Source organism: Arachis hypogaea, chromosome 19, assembly GCF_003086295.3.
Source record: "Arachis hypogaea cultivar Tifrunner chromosome 19, arahy.Tifrunner.gnm2.J5K5, whole genome shotgun sequence".
In the NCBI taxonomy this organism is placed as follows: domain Eukaryota; kingdom Viridiplantae; phylum Streptophyta; class Magnoliopsida; order Fabales; family Fabaceae; genus Arachis; species Arachis hypogaea.
Genome location: NC_092054.1, coordinates 87,965,984 through 87,984,012, shown reverse-complemented (window position 1 = coordinate 87,984,012; position 18,029 = coordinate 87,965,984).

The window sequence follows — 18,029 nt, the reverse complement described above, 5'->3', positions numbered from 1 at the left end:
GTATAGATCTAAACCGACAATCAAACCTCAATCAAATTTAATTTGTTTGTCACTAAAGCAAACCCAATAAAATTAACCGCAGTATTAAACCTCGGGTCGTCTCTTAAGGAATTGCAGGGAAGTATGTTACTATTAGTTATGGGATTATATCTTTTTGGGTTTTTGAAATGTGGAAAAAGGAATGTAAATAACAAGGAAATAAAATAACTACTAAGAAAAGTTGATGCACGGAAACTTGTCTCTCAAAAAATTTCCCTCGGCAAGTATACCGAATTGTCGTCAAGTAAAAACTCACAATAGAGTGAGGTCGAATCCCACAGGGATTGATTGGTCAAGCAACTTTAATTAGAGGAATGTTCTAGTTGAGCTAAGCATAAATTGAGTTGAGAAATTGCAGAAAATTAAATGGCGGGAAAGTAAATAACGGAAAAAGTAAATGCTGGAAATAATGGCAGAAAATAAATTGCAGAAAGTAAATTGCAGAATCTTAAATGGGGATTTGGGGAGATGAGCATAAAAGTAAATGGAAGAAATTAAAGAGAATGGGTAAGATCAGAAATGGGGGATTCATTGGGCTTAGGAGATGTTGCATTCTCCGGATCAAGTTCATTCTCATCTCTTCCTCAATCAATGCATTCATTGATCTCCTTGGCAATCTTAAGTGATTGGATCCCAATTCCTTGGCAACCCAATCTCTCTAAGCTTGAACAATTGCCCAATTCCTTAATTTAATTGCTCATGGGAAGAGATAAAGTATGGTCACTGATTATACCACATGCATTTCCAAATCAAAGTGTTGGTAGGATTATAAGTCACTATATCCATCCAAACCCCAATTTGGTCCAGTATGAGAAAGCATTTCTAGCATGATCTCGTCATTCCTCTTCTAAGGTTCCGAGGAGATCCAATTATGGAGAGCTTCTCTTCCAAGATAGCTAACCAATTGGATGAAGAACGAAGGATTTCTAGTAAAATTAAGAGAAAAGAAAGCGGAAGAATAATGAAAACTATTATTGATCCATCAAATTACAACAGAGCTCCCTAACCCAATGAAAAGAGTTAGTTGTTCATTGCTCTACCAAAACAGAAAAGAAAGAAAGTGCAAAAAAATAAAGATGAAGATTAAAACTGAAATTGAAACTTCAAAGTTCATAAATGAAAAGTACAAACTAGAATTAAACTCCTACTAAGAAAAGAAAAAGAAGGATAAGTGTGTGAGGGGAGGGAGTCTGAAGACCCCTCTTCTCTGGTGTGTCCAGCCCCCAGAATACCGTCCTCCCTCCAATCCCCCTAATGAATTGAATGTTAAAACTAAGGACTTTATATAGGCTCTCCTAAATTACAAAATGAAATGAAACTAAAAGTAAATTACAATTAAATGAAAATTCCTATTCTAGATGCTTCTTGTGACCTTCATTGGTTGACATTTGTGGGCTTGCTTCCTTGTGGTTGGGTGGTCCTTGAAAGAGAAGTAAATTAAGTTGAGGTCCAGGTGCTAATCGTTAGTGCTACCGTTAGCCACACTAACGCTACAAGTGTGGTGTTAGTATTGAAGTTAATGTGGCTAACGTCACACTTGCTACCCAGTTGGTGTTTTTGGGGCTTAAAAGATGCCTCTTGTTTGTACTCCAATTTCATGCCCACTATAGACTATTATATATCATTGAAAAGCTCTGAATGTCATCTTTCTAACGCAACTAGAATAACCTTGATTGGACCTCTATAACTCAAGTTATGCTTCCTTGAAGGGGACAGGGTCACTGGCGTAGTCGCTGGCATTATTGGCAAAAGTGAGTGCCAATAACGTCAGCGTTTAGGGGATTAATATTGCCAGGTTTTGGAGCTCAAACTTAATTTTCACCCCATACTATTATATATTTTTAAAAAACCTTGGATGTCTAATTTCCAATGCCTTTGGAAGTGCATCATTTGGAGCTCTACAGCTCGAGTTACACATCTTGGAAGGTGAAGAGGTCAGTTGGCCTTACTACAGGTTGATACCATGTTCATCTTTGCACTTTCGGGGCAGGTTTTCTCCCTTAAATTTAGTGTCCATCATGTAGTGCCATATATTCTTGGAAAGCTCTGGAATCCTACTTTCTAATGCCACTAGAATCACTTCATTTGGAGCTTTGTGGCTCAAGTTATCCTTGTTTGAAAAAGGCATGGTCAGGCTGCCGGGTGAGATTTTGCCCACGTTAGTGGCACAAACGTGGCCACTAATGTAGCCTCTTAGCCCTTCGCTAGCGTTATTGGCACTCACTTTTACCAATAACGCTGCTCCTTGTCCCTCTTTCCCATGTTAATGATCCACGTTAGTGGCGTTAACAAGGCCATTAACGTGGGTCTTCCTTTGCTTTACTAAAGTTAGTGGCGTTAACGTTGCCACTAACTTTCCATACTCCCCTTCTTCAAAGTTAATTCCGTTAACGTTCCCACTAACGTTGGGGCTTCTCCTCTCTTCCACCTTAGTGCCCATGTTAGTGGTGCTAACGGGACAACTAACGTGGGCTGAGATGACCTTCGAAGACGTTAGTGGTGTTAACTTTACTACTGACATTGCAAACTTTCCTTTCTTCCACGTTAATGGCCACGTTAGTGGCACTAACGTAGCCACTAACGTGGCTCTTCTCTGCTATTTGTTACCTAAAATCAATCAAAAAAAGTGCATCAATGTCTTGCTCTTAATCATGAGATTATGCATCATCCATTTTATCATTCAATTCATGCATAATTCTCATGAAATCATTCAAAATTCATAATGTTTGCTTGAATCATGGTATGAATGCATTTTCAACCAAATACTTGCTTATTTCCTAAGAAAATGCATGAAACCAACCTAAAGCATACAAAAAATGACTAGTAAAACTAGCCAAGATGCCCTGGCATCAAAAGTCCTAACAAGTATTGAGAATTAAAATTCCTATCCTCATTATCATCATCAATTATGATAGTAATTGCCTTTTTCTTTCACTTAGTCAACCTCTAACAATGAAGGAAAGTCACGTGAGAAAAATTAACTTAAGTTCACAAGTCCTAATCAAAGACTAGATTTAGTGAAGCTTAAACCAACTAGCAAGCCTCAAATACGAATCAATAAAAGACCTTTGATAATTCAAGAGTCTCCAATTAATCAATCCAAGTTAGGAATAGGAAAATCTAACTTAAAACCCAACCAAGTATTTTATCAAACACTTGGGAGGCATAACATAAAAACATAGAAATTAATAAGAGATAATAAAACCTAAGCAACCAATTTCAAGGAATCAATAACAACAAATGAGAAAAGAAGTAATAAACATTAAATACTTCAAATTGCATTAAAAGGGAAATTAAATGTAACATGAGAATTCATAAATTAAATTGGCAACATAAATAAATCAGCAAGAGAAGATAAACTAAAGTAGGAGAACAATTAAGGGTAAAAAAGAAACTAAATTAAAGCAAGACAAAATTATGAATTGAAGAAAAAATAGAACTAAAAACCTAAAACCTTGTCATCTTAAAACTACATCTTAAACCTAATGTGTGAATAATGAATTGTTGGATCTATGATTTCCCCACTCTGTAGCCTCTATTCTGTATTTTTGGGCTTGGAATTGGGCTAAAAGGAGCCCAGAAATCACCCCCAGCACTTTCTGTAAAATGCAGCACGTGACACTTTGTCACGCGTACGAGTCGTCCACGAGTACGCGTCGTTTCGCAAAAATCCTTGTCATGTGTACGCGTTGTTCGTCCTCTGCGCCAGTCACGCATACGCATCGCTGCTAGCTTCTCAAAACAATGTTTTCTTATGTTTCTTCCACTTTTGCATGCTTCCTTTCCGTCCTCTAAGCTATTCCTGCCCTATAAAGCCAAATCCAAACCAAGGTTGATACGATGGGTGTTGCTATTGCAAGAATTTGACCTTGAAATCAAAGATAGGAGTGGTTCGTAAAACTTAGTGGCGGACCACTTGAGTCGCCTTGAGCACACAAAGGGCGATTCCACTCCTATTAATGATACCTTCCCTCTTGAGGGCTTGCTAGCAATCTCCGAAGTTATCCCTTGGTATGCTCCTATTGCCAATTACTTGGTTGCTCACACCTTTCCTCCCAATTTCTCTCAACATCAAAAGGATAAGCTTAAAAGCGAATCCAAATATTATGTATGGGATGACCCATACTTATGGAGATGCGGTGCCGATCAAGTAATTCGAAGGTGCATACCGCAATCCGAGCATCAAGCTATCTTGAAGGCTTGCCACTTTTCCTAGGGTGGTGGCCTTTTTGGTCCTCAAAGGACGGCTCGGAAGGTCTTGGATTGTGGCTTTTGGTGGCCTACACTTTTCAAAGATGCATCTCTCTTTTGTAGCTCTTGTTCATAATGCCTTAGGTTTTGAAATATCTCTAAGAAGAATGAGATGCCCAACAAACAATGTTGTTTTGTAAAATTTTTTATGTTTGGGGTATTGACTTTATGGAGCCTTTTCCAAATTCTAATGGGTTCATGTATATCCTACTTGCTGTTGACTATGTTTCCAAGTGGGTGGAGGCAATCCCCACTAAAACCGATGATGCTAATGTAGTGCTTTCTTTTGTTCGGAATAACATTATTTCCCGCTCTGGATCGCCACGAGCAATCGTGAGTGATCAAGGCTTGCACTTTTGTAACAAAAGGATGGCAGGGTTAATGAAGAAGTATGGCATCATCCATAAGGTAGCCACAGCATATCACCCCCAAACAAATGGCCAAGCAGAGGTCTCCAACCGTGAAATCAAGCGCATATTGGAAAAGGTTGTGAAGCCTCATAGGAAATATTGGAGTTCTAAGCTCGGCGATGTACTTTGGGCTTACCGGACGGCGTATAAAACGCCAATTGGTATGAGCCCATTCCGGTTGGTCTATGGGAAGGCTTGCCATCTCCTAGTAGAGATAGAACATAAAGCGTATTGGGCCCTAAAAGAGTTAAACACAGGATTTAGGGTTGGAGTTGAAAGGAAGCTACAGTTGGTAGAGCTTGAGAACCTTCGATTGGAAGCCTATGAGAATTCAAGGCTTTACAAGGAGAAGATGAAAGCGGTGCATAATAGAAACATAAGAAGAAGAGAGTTTAGAGCGGGAGAGTTAGTTCTCCTCTATAACTCTAGGTTGAGGTTGATGCCCGAAAAGTTAAGGTCAAGGTGGGAAGGTCCTTATCGAGTGGAGAAGGCCGAACCATATGGGGTCTACCATCTAAGACACCCTTCAAGCCCCAACATCTTCAAAGTAAATGTTCATCGTCTAAAGCTATACCATGGAGAAAAGATGAAAAGCAACAAAGAGGTTGAGGTGTTCCTTCTCGAGGATGCACCCGAAGGCAAGGAGATTTGAGCTCATAACCATCCAACTTAAGGATGTTAAACAAAAGTGCTAGGTGGGAGACACCCCACCACGGTATGATCGTTCTTTGCTTCTAGTTCATTGTACGTAGCTTTTATGAGTCTTTGTGCTTTTGTGATTGCTTGACTTGTGTGTTTGTTCATAGTATGATTGCTTTTTGCTTGATTTTTGTGTTAAAATTGCTCATGAGGAGTCCATTGATAGTGGTTTGATTGAATTGAGATGTTGAAGAAATGCTTAAGGTTGAGTGTTGCATGAGATTTTTTATGTTTTTGACCCCTTTAGCATGCATTACCACCAATTTTGTGCTTTAATTGACTCTACTCATGTGTATGAAAAAAAAAGGGCATCCACACGTAAGCGTGACAGACGCGTGCGTGTCGATTGCACATTTGCAACTCTTGGTACATTTTCCCGAGAGTTGCACGAACATCGCGCGAACACTGTGCTGGGCGCGCGATTCCCACCAATGCGTATGCGTGGGGCACGCTTACGCATCATATTTCCTCCCTGCCTATCTACGTGTGTGCGCCTATGATGCATACGCCTCAGTTGCTTTGCGTGCCACCCCTGGTATATGAAATCCGAGAGTTGCGCGAACATCGCGCGAACACTGCGCGAAACGCGCAACTGCCTCCACGCTTGCGTGTGCTTTGACGCGTACGCATCCCTTACCAGTCTACCATCCCAAGTGTACGCGTGGGTGGCGCTCGCGCGCCCCTCTTCTTTTCTGCTCATCCGCGCGTACGCGTCGTTTCCACGACGCCACTTATGATGCAGTACGCCCTGTTTGAGTTTGGTGCACGAAATTGTGATCTCCAAGTTCGAACAAATCCTGGTAATGGCTCCAAAGCTTGGTGCTCTGATCTTAATACATAATTGTCACAACTTCGATACAACTAACCAGCAAGTGCACTGGGTCGTCCAAGTAATACCTTACGTGAGTAAGGGTCGAATCCCACGGAGATTGTTGGTATAAAGCAAGCTATGGTCACCTTGTAAATCTCAGTCAGGAAGATATAAATGGATAATGGAGTTTTCGAATAATAAATAATAGAATAGGGATAGAGGTACTTATGTAAATCATTGGTAGAAATTTCAGATAAGCGAATAGAGATGCTTTTCGTTCCTTTGAACCTCTGCTTTCCTGCTATCTTCATCCAATCTGTCTTACTCCTTTCCATGGCTGGCTTTATGCAAGGGCATCACTGTTGTCAGTGGCTACATCCCCTCCTCTCAGTGAAAGATATGCTCACATGCTCTGTCACAGCACGGCCAATCATCTGTCGGTTCTCGATCATGCTGGAATAGGATTCACCCTCCTTTTGCGTCTGTCACTAACGCCCAGCACTCGCGAGTTTGAAGCTCGTCACAGTCATTCAGTCATTGAATCCTACTCGGAATACCACAGACAAGGTTTAGACTTTCCGGATTCTCTTGAATGCCGCCATCATTCTAGCTTACGCCACGAAGATTCCAGTTAGGAGATCTAAGAGATATTCATTCTAGCTTATTTCATGTAGAACGGAAGTGTTTGTCAGGCACGCATTCATAAGGGAGAAGGATGATGAGCGTCACACATAATCATCACCTTCATCATGTTCTTGGGTGCGAATGGATATCTTAGAAGCGAAATAAGAAGAATTGAATAGAAAACAGTAGTACTTTGCATTAATCTTTGAGGAACAGCAGAGCTCCACACCTTAATCTATGGAGTGTAGAAACTCTACCGTTGAAAATACATAAGTGAAAGGTCCAGGCATGGCCGAGAGGCCAGCCCCTCTGATCTAAGAACCAGGCGTCCAAAGATGTCTAATACAATAGTAAAAGGTCCTATTTATAATAAACTAGCTACTAGGGTTTACAAGAGTAAGTAATTGATGCATAAATCCACTTCCGGGGCCCACTTGGTGTGTTTTTGGGCTTGGCTTTAAGTGTTGCACGTGTAGAGGTCTTGCTTGGAGTTGAACGCCAGCTTTTGTGCCAGTTTGGGCGTTCAACTCTGGTTTTGGCTCCTTTTCTGGCGCTGGACGCCAGATTTGGGTAGAAAGCTGGCGTTGAACGCCAGTTTACGTCATCTATTCTTGGCCAAAGTATGGACTATTATATATTTCTGGAAAGCCCTGGATGTCTACTTTCCAACGCAATTAGAAGCGCGCCATTTCGAGTTCTGTAGCTCCAGAAAATCCACTTTGAGTGCAGGGAGGTCAGAATCCAACAGCATCAGCAGTCCTTCTTCAACCTCTGAATCTGATTTTTGCTCAAGTCCCTCAATTTCAGTCAGAAAATACCTGAAATCATAGAAAAACACACAAACTCATAGTAGAGTCCAGAAATATGAATTTAACATAAAATCTATTAAAACATCCCTAAAAGTAACTAGATTCTACTAAAAATATACTAAAAACAATGCCAAAAAGCGTATAAATTATCCGCTCATCACAACACCAAACTTAAATTGTCTTGTCCCCAAGCAACTGAAAATCAAAATAGGATAAAAAGAATAGAATATACTATAAATTCCAAACTGTCAATGAAACATAGCTCCAATCAAATGAGCGGGACTTATAGCTTTTTGCCTCTTGAATAGTTTTGGCATCTCACTTTATCCATTGAGGTTCAGAATGATTGGCATCTATAGGAACTCAGAGTTCAGATAGTGTTATTGATTCTCCTAGTTCAGTATGATGATTTTTGAACACAGCTATTTTATGAGTCTTGGCCGTGGCCCTAAGCACTTTGTTTTCCAGTATTACCACCGGATACATAAATGCCACAGACACATAACTGGGTGAACCTTTTCAGATTGTGACTCAGCTTTGCTAAAGTCCCCAATTAGAGGTGTCCAGGGTTCTTAAGCACACTCTTTTTTTTTTTGCTTTGGACCTTGACTTTAACCGCTCAGTCTCAAGCTTTCACTTGACACCTACACGCCACAAGCACATGGTTAGGGACAGCTTGGTTTAGCCGCTTAGACCAGAATTTTATTCCTTTAGGCCCTCCTATCCACTGATGCTCAAAGCCTTGGGATCCTTTTTATTGCCCTTGCCTTTTGGTTTTAAGGGTTATTGGCTTTTTCTGCTTGCTTTTTTCTTTCTATATTTTTTTTTTCGCCTATTTTTTTTCTCTCTTTTTTTTTTTTTTGCAAGCTTTGTTCTTTGCTGCTTTTTCTTGCTTCAAGAATCATTTTTATGATTTTTCAGATTATCAAATAACATGTCTCCTAGTCATCATTCTTTCAAGAGCCAACATATTTAACATTCTCAAACAATAACTTCAAAAGACATATGCACTGTTCAAGCATACATTTAGAAAACAAGAAGCATTGTCACCACATCAATATAATTAAACTAAGTTCAAGGATAAATTCAAAACTCATGTACTTCTTGTTCTTTTGAATTAAAACATTTTTCATTTAAGAGAGGTGATGGATTCATAGGACATTCATAACTTTAAGACATAGTTACTAACTACTAATGATCATGTAATGAAGACACAAACATAGATAAGCACATAACATAGAAAACGAAAAACAGAGAAAGTAAGAGCAAGGAATGAATCCACCTTAGTGATGATGGCATTTCAATGATGTTCTTGGGCTCTTCTATGTCTCTTCCTTGCCTTTGCGGCTTGATTCCTAGTGATTTTTTTTTTTTGGGATTTCTATCCTCAGTTGCTTCTAATAATTATGTGGAGGGAGGTGCATCTCCTGAGGTATCTCAGAGATCTCTTGATTTGCAGTCACATGTTCTACCACTGAGCTATAGATCCTTTACATAATTGTTTTACCACACCAAACTTAGAATGTTGCTCGCCCTCGAGCAAAAGAAGAAGGAATAGATAAAGAAGAAGATGTGGAAAAAAAAACTAGGATTATGAGGAGGTAAGGTGGAGATCCTGTGGGGTTCACAGATCCTGAGGTGATCCTGTGGGGTCCATAGATCCTGAGGTGTCAAGGCATTTACATCCCTGCACCAATTTAGGCATGTAAAATGCCCTTGCACACAACTCTGGGCGTTCAGCGCCAGGTTGGTGGCCATTTTGGGCGTTCAGCGCCCATTTGTTGCCATTTCTGGCGTTGAACGCCAGAACCATGCTTGTTCTGGGCGTTCAGTGCCAGGATGTTGCCCATTTGGGCGTTCAGCGCCAGAACCATGCTCTGTTCTGGCGTTGAACGCCAGGCAGATGCTTCCTCCAGGGTGTGATTTTTCTTCTGCTGTTTTTGATTCCGTTTTCAATTTTTTTGTTTATTTTGTGACTCCACATGATCATGAACATTATTATTATTTTCGGCTGCCATCTCCTCTTCCTGTTCGAAAATTTCTGAAAGGTTATCTCTGGATTGTTGTATTTTAGCTTCTCTTAATTTTCTCTTCAGAGTCCTTTCAGGTTCTGGATCTGCTTTCACAAGAATGTTCTTATCCTTGCTCCTGCTCATATGACAAAGAAGAGGGCATAGAAAAATAATAATAATAATAGAGATCCTTTATACCACAGTATAGGGATCCCTGTGTGAGTAGAAGAAGAGAAGAAGAGGAAATTCGAACACAGATGGAAGAGGGGGTTTGAATTTAGTGAGTGATGTGAAGAAAAGATGTTAGTACATCAATAAACAAATAGAAGAAGATGAGAGGGGGGAGTGAATTTTCGAAAGCAATTTTTGAAAAAGAGTTAGTGATTTTTAAAAATAGTTTTTGAAAAATGTTAGTAATTTTCGAAAATTAAGATTTAAAAATTAAAATAATTAATAAATAAAAAAGAAATTTTGAAAAGGGGGAAGATATTTTCGAAAATTAGAGAGAGAGAGTTAGTTAGGTAGTTTTGAAAAAGTTAAGAAACAAACAAAAAGTTAGTTAGTTAGTTGAAACAATTTTTGAAAATTAATTTTGAAAAGATAAGAAGTTAGGAAGTTAGAAAAGATATTTTGAAAATCAAATTTTTGAAAAAGATAAGATGAGAAGATATTTTTGAAAAGATATGATAGAAATTAGTTTTGAAAAAGATTTGATTTTTAAAATCACAATTAATGACTTGATTCACAAGAAATCACAAGATATGATTCTAGAACTTAAAGTTTGAATCTTTCTTAACAAGTAAGTAACAAACATCAAATTTTTGAATCAAAACATTAATTGATTATGTTATTTTCGAAAATTATGATATAAAATAAGAAAAAGATTTTTGAAAATTAATTTTTTGAATTTTTCGAAAATAACCAAGAATTTTGAAAAAGATTTGATTTTTGAAAAAGATTTTGAAAAAGATAAGATTTTCAAATTGAAAATTTGATTTGACTCTTAAGAAACAACTTGATTTTAAAAATTTTTGAAAAAGTCAATCCAAATTTTCGAATTTGATGAGAGAAAAAGGGAAAGATATTTTTTGATTTTTGATATTTTTATGAAAAACATGAAAATTATGCAATGCATGAAATTTTTAGATCAAAACATGTGATGCATGCAAGAATGCTATGAATGTCAAGATGAACACCAAGAACACTATGAATGTCAAGATGAACATCATAGACACAATTTTGAAAAAATTTTTAATGCAAAGAAAACATGCAAGACACCAAACTCAGAATTCTTTAATGCTTAGACACTAAGAATTCAAGAATGCATATGAAAAACAACACAAAACAAAAAATCATCAAGATCAAACAAGAAGACTTACCAAGAACAACTTGAAGATCATGAAGAACACTATGAATGCATGAAATTTTCGAAAAATGCAAGATGCATATGCAAGTGACACCAAACTTATAACATGACTCAAGACTCAAACAAGAAACAGAAAATATTTTTGATTTTTATGATTTTCTAATTTTTTTTGTATTTTCTTTTAATTTTTTCGAAAATTATTGTGAAAATTTAGAATAAGGATTTCAAAATCTTCAATATGAATTCCAGGAATCTTGTCATGTTAGTCTTAAAGCTCCAATCAAAGGGTCAGGCATGGCTTAATAGCCAGCCAAGCTTTAATAAAAATATGAGTGTAATTCAGACATGACAAGCCTGACATACCCTATCCAGAAGGATTGGGCATGACTCCACTGAAGTGATTAGCCAATCCCAAAGCAGTTTGGGTATGGCTTTACAGCCAGATAGGCTTCAACATGCTTCATGAAACACTAGAATTCATTCTTAAAAATTTTGAAGCCATAGAATAATTTATTTTTGAAAACATTATTTTTAGTAAAATTTTTTTTTTTTTGAAAACAAGTGAGGAATTTTTGAAAGATTTTTGAAAAATTTTTGAAAACAAAACAAAAAGAAAATTACCTAATCTGAGCAACAAGATGAACCGTCAGTTGTCCATACTCGAACAATCCCCGGCAACGGCGCCAAAAACTTGGTGCACGAAATTGTGATCTCCAGGTTCGAACAAATCCTGGTAATGGCTCCAAAGCTTGGTGCTCTGATCTTAATACATAATTGTCACAACTTCGATACAACTAACCAGCAAGTGCACTGGGTCGTCCAAGTAATACCTTACGTGAGTAAGGGTCGAATCCCACGGAGATTGTTGGTGTGAAGCAAGCTATGGTCACCTTGTAAATCTCAGTCAGGAAGATATAAATGGATAATGGAGTTTTCGAATAATAAATAATAGAATAGGGATAGAGGTACTTATGTAAATCATTGGTAGGAATTTCAGATAAGCGAATAGAGATGTTTTTCGTTCCTTTGAACCTCTGCTTTCCTGCTATCTTCATCCAATCTGTCTTACTCCTTTCCATGGCTGGCTTTATGCAAGGGCATCACCATTGTCAGTGGCTACATCCCCTCCTCTCAGTGAAAGATATGCTCACATGCTCTGTCACAGCACGGCCAATCATCTGTCGGTTCTCGATCATGCTGGAATAGGATTCACCCTCCTTTTGCGTCTGTCACTAACGCCCAGCACTCGCGAGTTTGAAGCTCGTCACAGTCATTCAGTCATTGAATCCTACTCGGAATACCACAGACAAGGTTTAGACTTTCCGGATTCTCTTGAATGCCGCCATCATTCTAGCTTACACCACGAAGATTCCGGTTAGGAGATCTAAGAGATATTCATTCTAGCTTATTTCATGTAGACCGAAAGTGTTTGTCAGGCACGCGTTCATAAGGGAGAAGGATGATGAGCGTCACACATAATCATCACCTTCATCATGTTCTTGGGTGCGAATGGATATCTTAGAAGCGAAATAAGAAGAATTGAATAGAAAACAGTAGTACTTTGCATTAATCTTTGAGGAACAGCAGAGCTCCACACCTTAATCTATGGAGTGTAGAAACTCTACCGTTGAAAATACATAAGTGAAAGGTCCAGGCATGGCCGAGAGGCCAGCCCCTCTGATCTAAGAACCAGGCATCCAAAGATGTCTAATACAATAGTAAAAGGTCCTATTTATAATAAACTAGCTACTAAGGTTTACAAGAGTAAGTAATTGATGCATAAATCCACTTCCGGGGCCCACTTGGTGTGTGTTTGGGCTGGGCTTTAAGTGTTGCACGTGTAGAGGTCTTGCTTGGAGTTGAACGCCAGCTTTTGTGCCAGTTTGGGCGTTCAACTCTGGTTTTGGCTCCTTTTCTGGCGCTGGACGCCAGATTTGGGTAGAAAGCTGGCGTTGAACGCCAGTTTATATCGTCTATTCTTGGCCAAAGTATGGACTATTATATATTTCTGGAAAGCCCTGGATGTCGACTTTCCAACGCAATTGGAAGCACACCATTTCGAGTTCTGTAGCTCCAGAAAATCCACTTTGAGTGCAGGGAGGTCAGAATCCAACAGCATCAGCAGTCCTTCTTCAACCTCTGAATCTGATTTTTGCTCAAGTCCCTCAATTTCAGTCAGAAAATACCTGAAATCATAGAAAAACACACAAACTCATAGTAGAGTCCAGAAATATGAATTTAACATAAAATCTATTAAAACATCCCTAAAAGTAACTAGATTCTACTAAAAATATACTAAAAACAATGCCAAAAAGCGTATAAATTATCCGCTCATCAGAGTTCCTTCTTCCATTTTCTTCTTCCATTCCTTCTTCCTTTCTTCTTAACCCCTTCCTATCACCTTCTCTCCACCCACTACCACCGGCGGCATCAACCACTGCCGACCACCACCTCCGGCGACCCCACATTCTCTCTCATCTCTTCCTTCCATTTCTCCTCTCCTATCCCCACTTGCACTACACCTTGCATCCTCTCTCTACTCAAGATTTTCTACTACTTTTTTTCTCTTCTTCTTTTTGTTTAAATTTTTCTCTCCTTAGTTGCATTCCATTGTTTTTTTTCCATTTCTTCTTAGTTCTAATTTGATTAATGCATTCTTATTTAATTGCTTCCTTTCTTTTTCCATTTTCCATGGGTGTTGATGTTGGACTTACCTCTTGCATTAATGGGTTATTTTGATATGTTTTGACTTCTTTGTGATATGTGGTGTTGTTTGATGATTGTTATTGCATCTTGGGGGTGCTACATTGCTAAATTTCCTCCACTTGCTTATTGTTTGAGGGTTGCACACTAAGTGTTCGATGAAAGGCACCAATGAGTTCTTGTTTCAAATTTGACACTATGCTTTCAACTTGGTGCCCTTTCTCATTACACTTGCTTATCTTTATGTGCGTTGTGCCTGTTCTTCTTCATATTTCCCATTCACATGCTCATTACCTATGACTTTCTTCTTTGAGTCATTTTGCAAGAGTATTAGTTCCACTTTCTCTAATTCAACCTCACTTCATTTGTATGCCTCATTGTCATGGAATTGGACTGGGTGTATGGCTTTTCTTATGCTTACTCCCTTCTTGCATATGCTACTTTGTATTATTATGGATGCTTGAGCTTAGTCCTCTCATGCCTATTACTTGCATGCTTATCTCACTCTTGCATCCCATGCTAGTGCATTGCCCCATGTTTCAATTGTTGTCTTGCTTGCAGGTTGTAGCTGTCATATTTTCAAGACACCTATTCTTTTGTGGAATTTATCTCACTTGCATGTTATACTTCAAGTGTTATTTCTTTGAGTCTAATGTCTTCTCTTTTCCTCTATTTTTTTAGATGGTCATCAAAAGGGACAAGAAAAAGGCACCGAAGAAGCCGCCTACCTAAAGGGCACCTCAAAAATCCACCGCCAAGGCGCACGATGCGCCTAAAACTAAGCCTCTCCCATGAAGGTACGAAGCATCATTAATATTGATGCACAAGAGAAGGACAACCTTGCGAGGGATCCCACTAGGTTTCCCAACCGCTATTGTGAGCTTATGTTCCCCATCATAATTGCAAGGAATTACCATTCTGAACCTCTTCTTGCCCCTCCTGAGCATATAGTTTAGTTTATGACACCTCGCATTGAGCGATGGAAATGGGGATTTCTCATGCGAAAACCACAGGAGGCCAACTTTTCTTGGGTGGTGGAATTTTACCAAGAGGTCCTATGCCAGTGTGATGACTTTGATTTTGTTTTTGATTGGGATGCTATCCGTCGAGTCATTGCCGGACCGGAGTCATTTTGGACCCGAGGGAGACTTAGGCCCCGACCTAAGGGCATTATTACGTGCTATCTTACTGTAGAGGCTCGAGCATGGACCCAGATCTTGTCTCATTACGTGTTTTCCAGCACTCATGAGACGTTGATCACTACGGACCTAGCCCTGCTAGTGTGGTGCATACTCACGGAGCGGCCGGTCGACATTGCTCGCCTCATCCACCAAGCCATGGGTCATGTTCATGCCAAGGGTAACCTACCTTTTCCCACCCTGGTAACGGAGTTAGTTGCTGCTGCTGGTGTTCCCCAGGAGACTAAGGATCGGAAAGCAATAATTCCGGTAGAGGGCGTCGTCGTTCCAACTGGAAAATATCTCAAGAGTCCCATGGACACCACAAACCTTGACATCGATCCCCCATCCACCATTCCGACTACCTCATTCGCACCACCAAAGTCAACCCATCAATTGCTTGTAGAGCTTCATGAGAAGATAGATCGATATGAAAGGCGTAACAAACGCCGATTTGCTTACTTGAAGAAGCTTTGGGGTTGTACTAACCCGCCTACGAACTACAGTGAAGCAAGTACTCAAGGCTCGAATGATGGAGATAGCGACCTGTGATGACTTGTATCATCTACCCTTCTTTATTGCATAAAGAAGACCATAAAAGAGCATAAATCTCATTTGATCAGTACAATTCATGCATTATTTGACGAATATTATGGTACACTACTTTGAGATGAGTTGTGCTGAATTTCAGGTGAGAAAAGCATCAAAAAAATGAGTAGAAGACAAACAAAAAGCTGGGCGTGTGAAACTGGCGTGCCACTTGAAGCAAACGCCACAAAAATGCACTGGCGTGGCACGCCAAGAGTTGGGCATGGCACGCCAGTACTAAAGTTCAGAGAAGAAGTCCAAGCATGCATGTGGGCGTGGCACGCCAAAGACTGGGCATGGCACGCTAATACAAAATTCCAGAAAGCCAAATGGAGGACATAAAAGGGGCGTGGCATGCCAGGTTGGGCGTGGCATGCCAGGTTGGGCGTGGCACGGCTGACCCATCAACTACTATGGGCGTGCCACTTGAGCAAAGAGGCGTGGCACGCCAACTCACCATTCCAAGAAGAACCTCCACTATGGCGTGACACTTGGTATCGAAGGCGTGGCACGCCAGCCCCAAGAAGTCACTTGGGCGTGCCACTTGAGAACCCAGGCGTGGCACGCCAAGCTTGAAGAGTTCACAAGTCCATGGGCATGCCACTTGAGCAGCATGGCGTGGCACGCTGGTACAATAATCCAGAGAAGGGGCTGAAGGCAATTGAAGACTGGGCGTGCCACTTAGTATCGAAGGCATGGCACGCCAACCTTAGGATTTCACTATGGCGTGCCACTTGAAGGCTGAGGCGTGGCACGCCAACTACTGGAACCAAGATAAGATCATGGGTGTGGCACGCCAGTCTTTAGGCATGGCACGCTGGTATAAGTTTCCAAAGAGGATGAAGGAGGCCAATTACATGGGGCGTGCCACTTGGTATCGAAGGCGTGGCACGCCACTCACCATTCTTCACTTAGGCGTGCCACTTGAGCAACCAAGCGTGGCACGCCAGTGTCATTCAGAGAGCAAAGAAGTATTGGGGCGTGCCACTTGAGTTCATGGCGTGGCACACCAAACAGAGGAACCACTCACTCACAAAAGGGGCATGGCATGCCAGACCCTGGGCGTGCCACGCTAGTTCAACTTTCCAGAGAAGCCTAGCCAAGCATAGAGTAAGGGCGTGGCACGCCAGTTCAAGTTTCCAGAGGCAAAGAGAAGTAAGAAAGGCAAGGGGCGTGCCACTTGAGTTCGAAGGCGTGGCACGCCAACACAAGAATTCCACTATGGCGTGCCACTTGAGTTCAAAGGCGTGGCACGCCAAGGTTGTTAGAGGGACGAGCGTGCCACTTGAAGGATTGGGCGTGGCACGCCAAGCTGGAAATGAAGGGCACGTGACACGCTAGAAAAGCGCCAACCACACGCCAGCTGAGAAGTGACACTTATTGAGTGTTTTCTTTTCCCTCCAAAATGTTATTTTCCTTTTTCACTTTTGTAATTCTTTTATTTTACTAGGAGTAGTATAAATACCCCCAAGGAGTACTGAAGAAAGGGGTTAAGCAGTCAGTTTTAGATCCACTTTTACACTTCACTTTTGAGTACTTTTTGAGCTATGAGTAGCTAACTTCCCTCTCATTGAGAGAGGGAGCTCTGTTGTACTTGATGGATTGATAATAGTGAAATTCTTCTTTTCTTCATCTTCTCTTTGATTTTCTAGAAGGACTTTCGTTCTTAATGCTTAGTATTCAATTATCTTGGGAAAGAGATTGAATACAATTGGGTTTCATGGGAACCTTAGGAAAGGAAATATGAAACCATGCTTGAAATCTCTTCTCACATTTGAGTAAAATCTGGGTTTTCTTGTTTGGATATGTGACATATAATCCTCCCTCTACTTGGACCTACAATGATGTGTGGTATAATCAGGGACCAAGCATGTCTCTCTTCATGAGCAATTAGACCAAGGAATTGGCTATTGATCAAGATCTGAGAGATTGAGTCACCAAGGGATTGGGGCTCAATCAATCATGATTGCCAAGAGGTCAATGAGTTGCATGATTGAAGAGGATATAAGCTAGATTAATCCAAAGAGATAACATCTCCCAATCTCAATGAATTTCCCCATTCTTATCTATCCATTTCTTTACAGTGTATTTTTACATTTAGCAATTCCCCATTCCCATTTACATTCAAGTCATTTATGATTCTGCACTTTACATTCTGCCATTTATATTCCTGCACTTTATTGCTTTTCTTTATATTCTAGTCATTTACATTTATGTCATTTACAATTCTGCACTTCACAATCTTATTGATCCGCTTGACTAATTCATCAATTGATTAAAACTGCTCGAATTTGCCAATCTCTGTGAATACAATCCCACTCCACTGTGGGTTATTACTTGACGATAATTTTGGTGCACTTACCAAAAGAACTAATTCACCAATTTTGAATGGGGTGTGAATTACAGTCATCAAGTTCGATTCCCTTTTGCGTATCACCCAAGGCACGGAGGACCGTGCAAACTTTTAAGTGTGGGGAGGTCGGTTACCGACTTCCGTAGGTAACATCTCTTTCCAACATCCATGATTTTGATTTTTCTT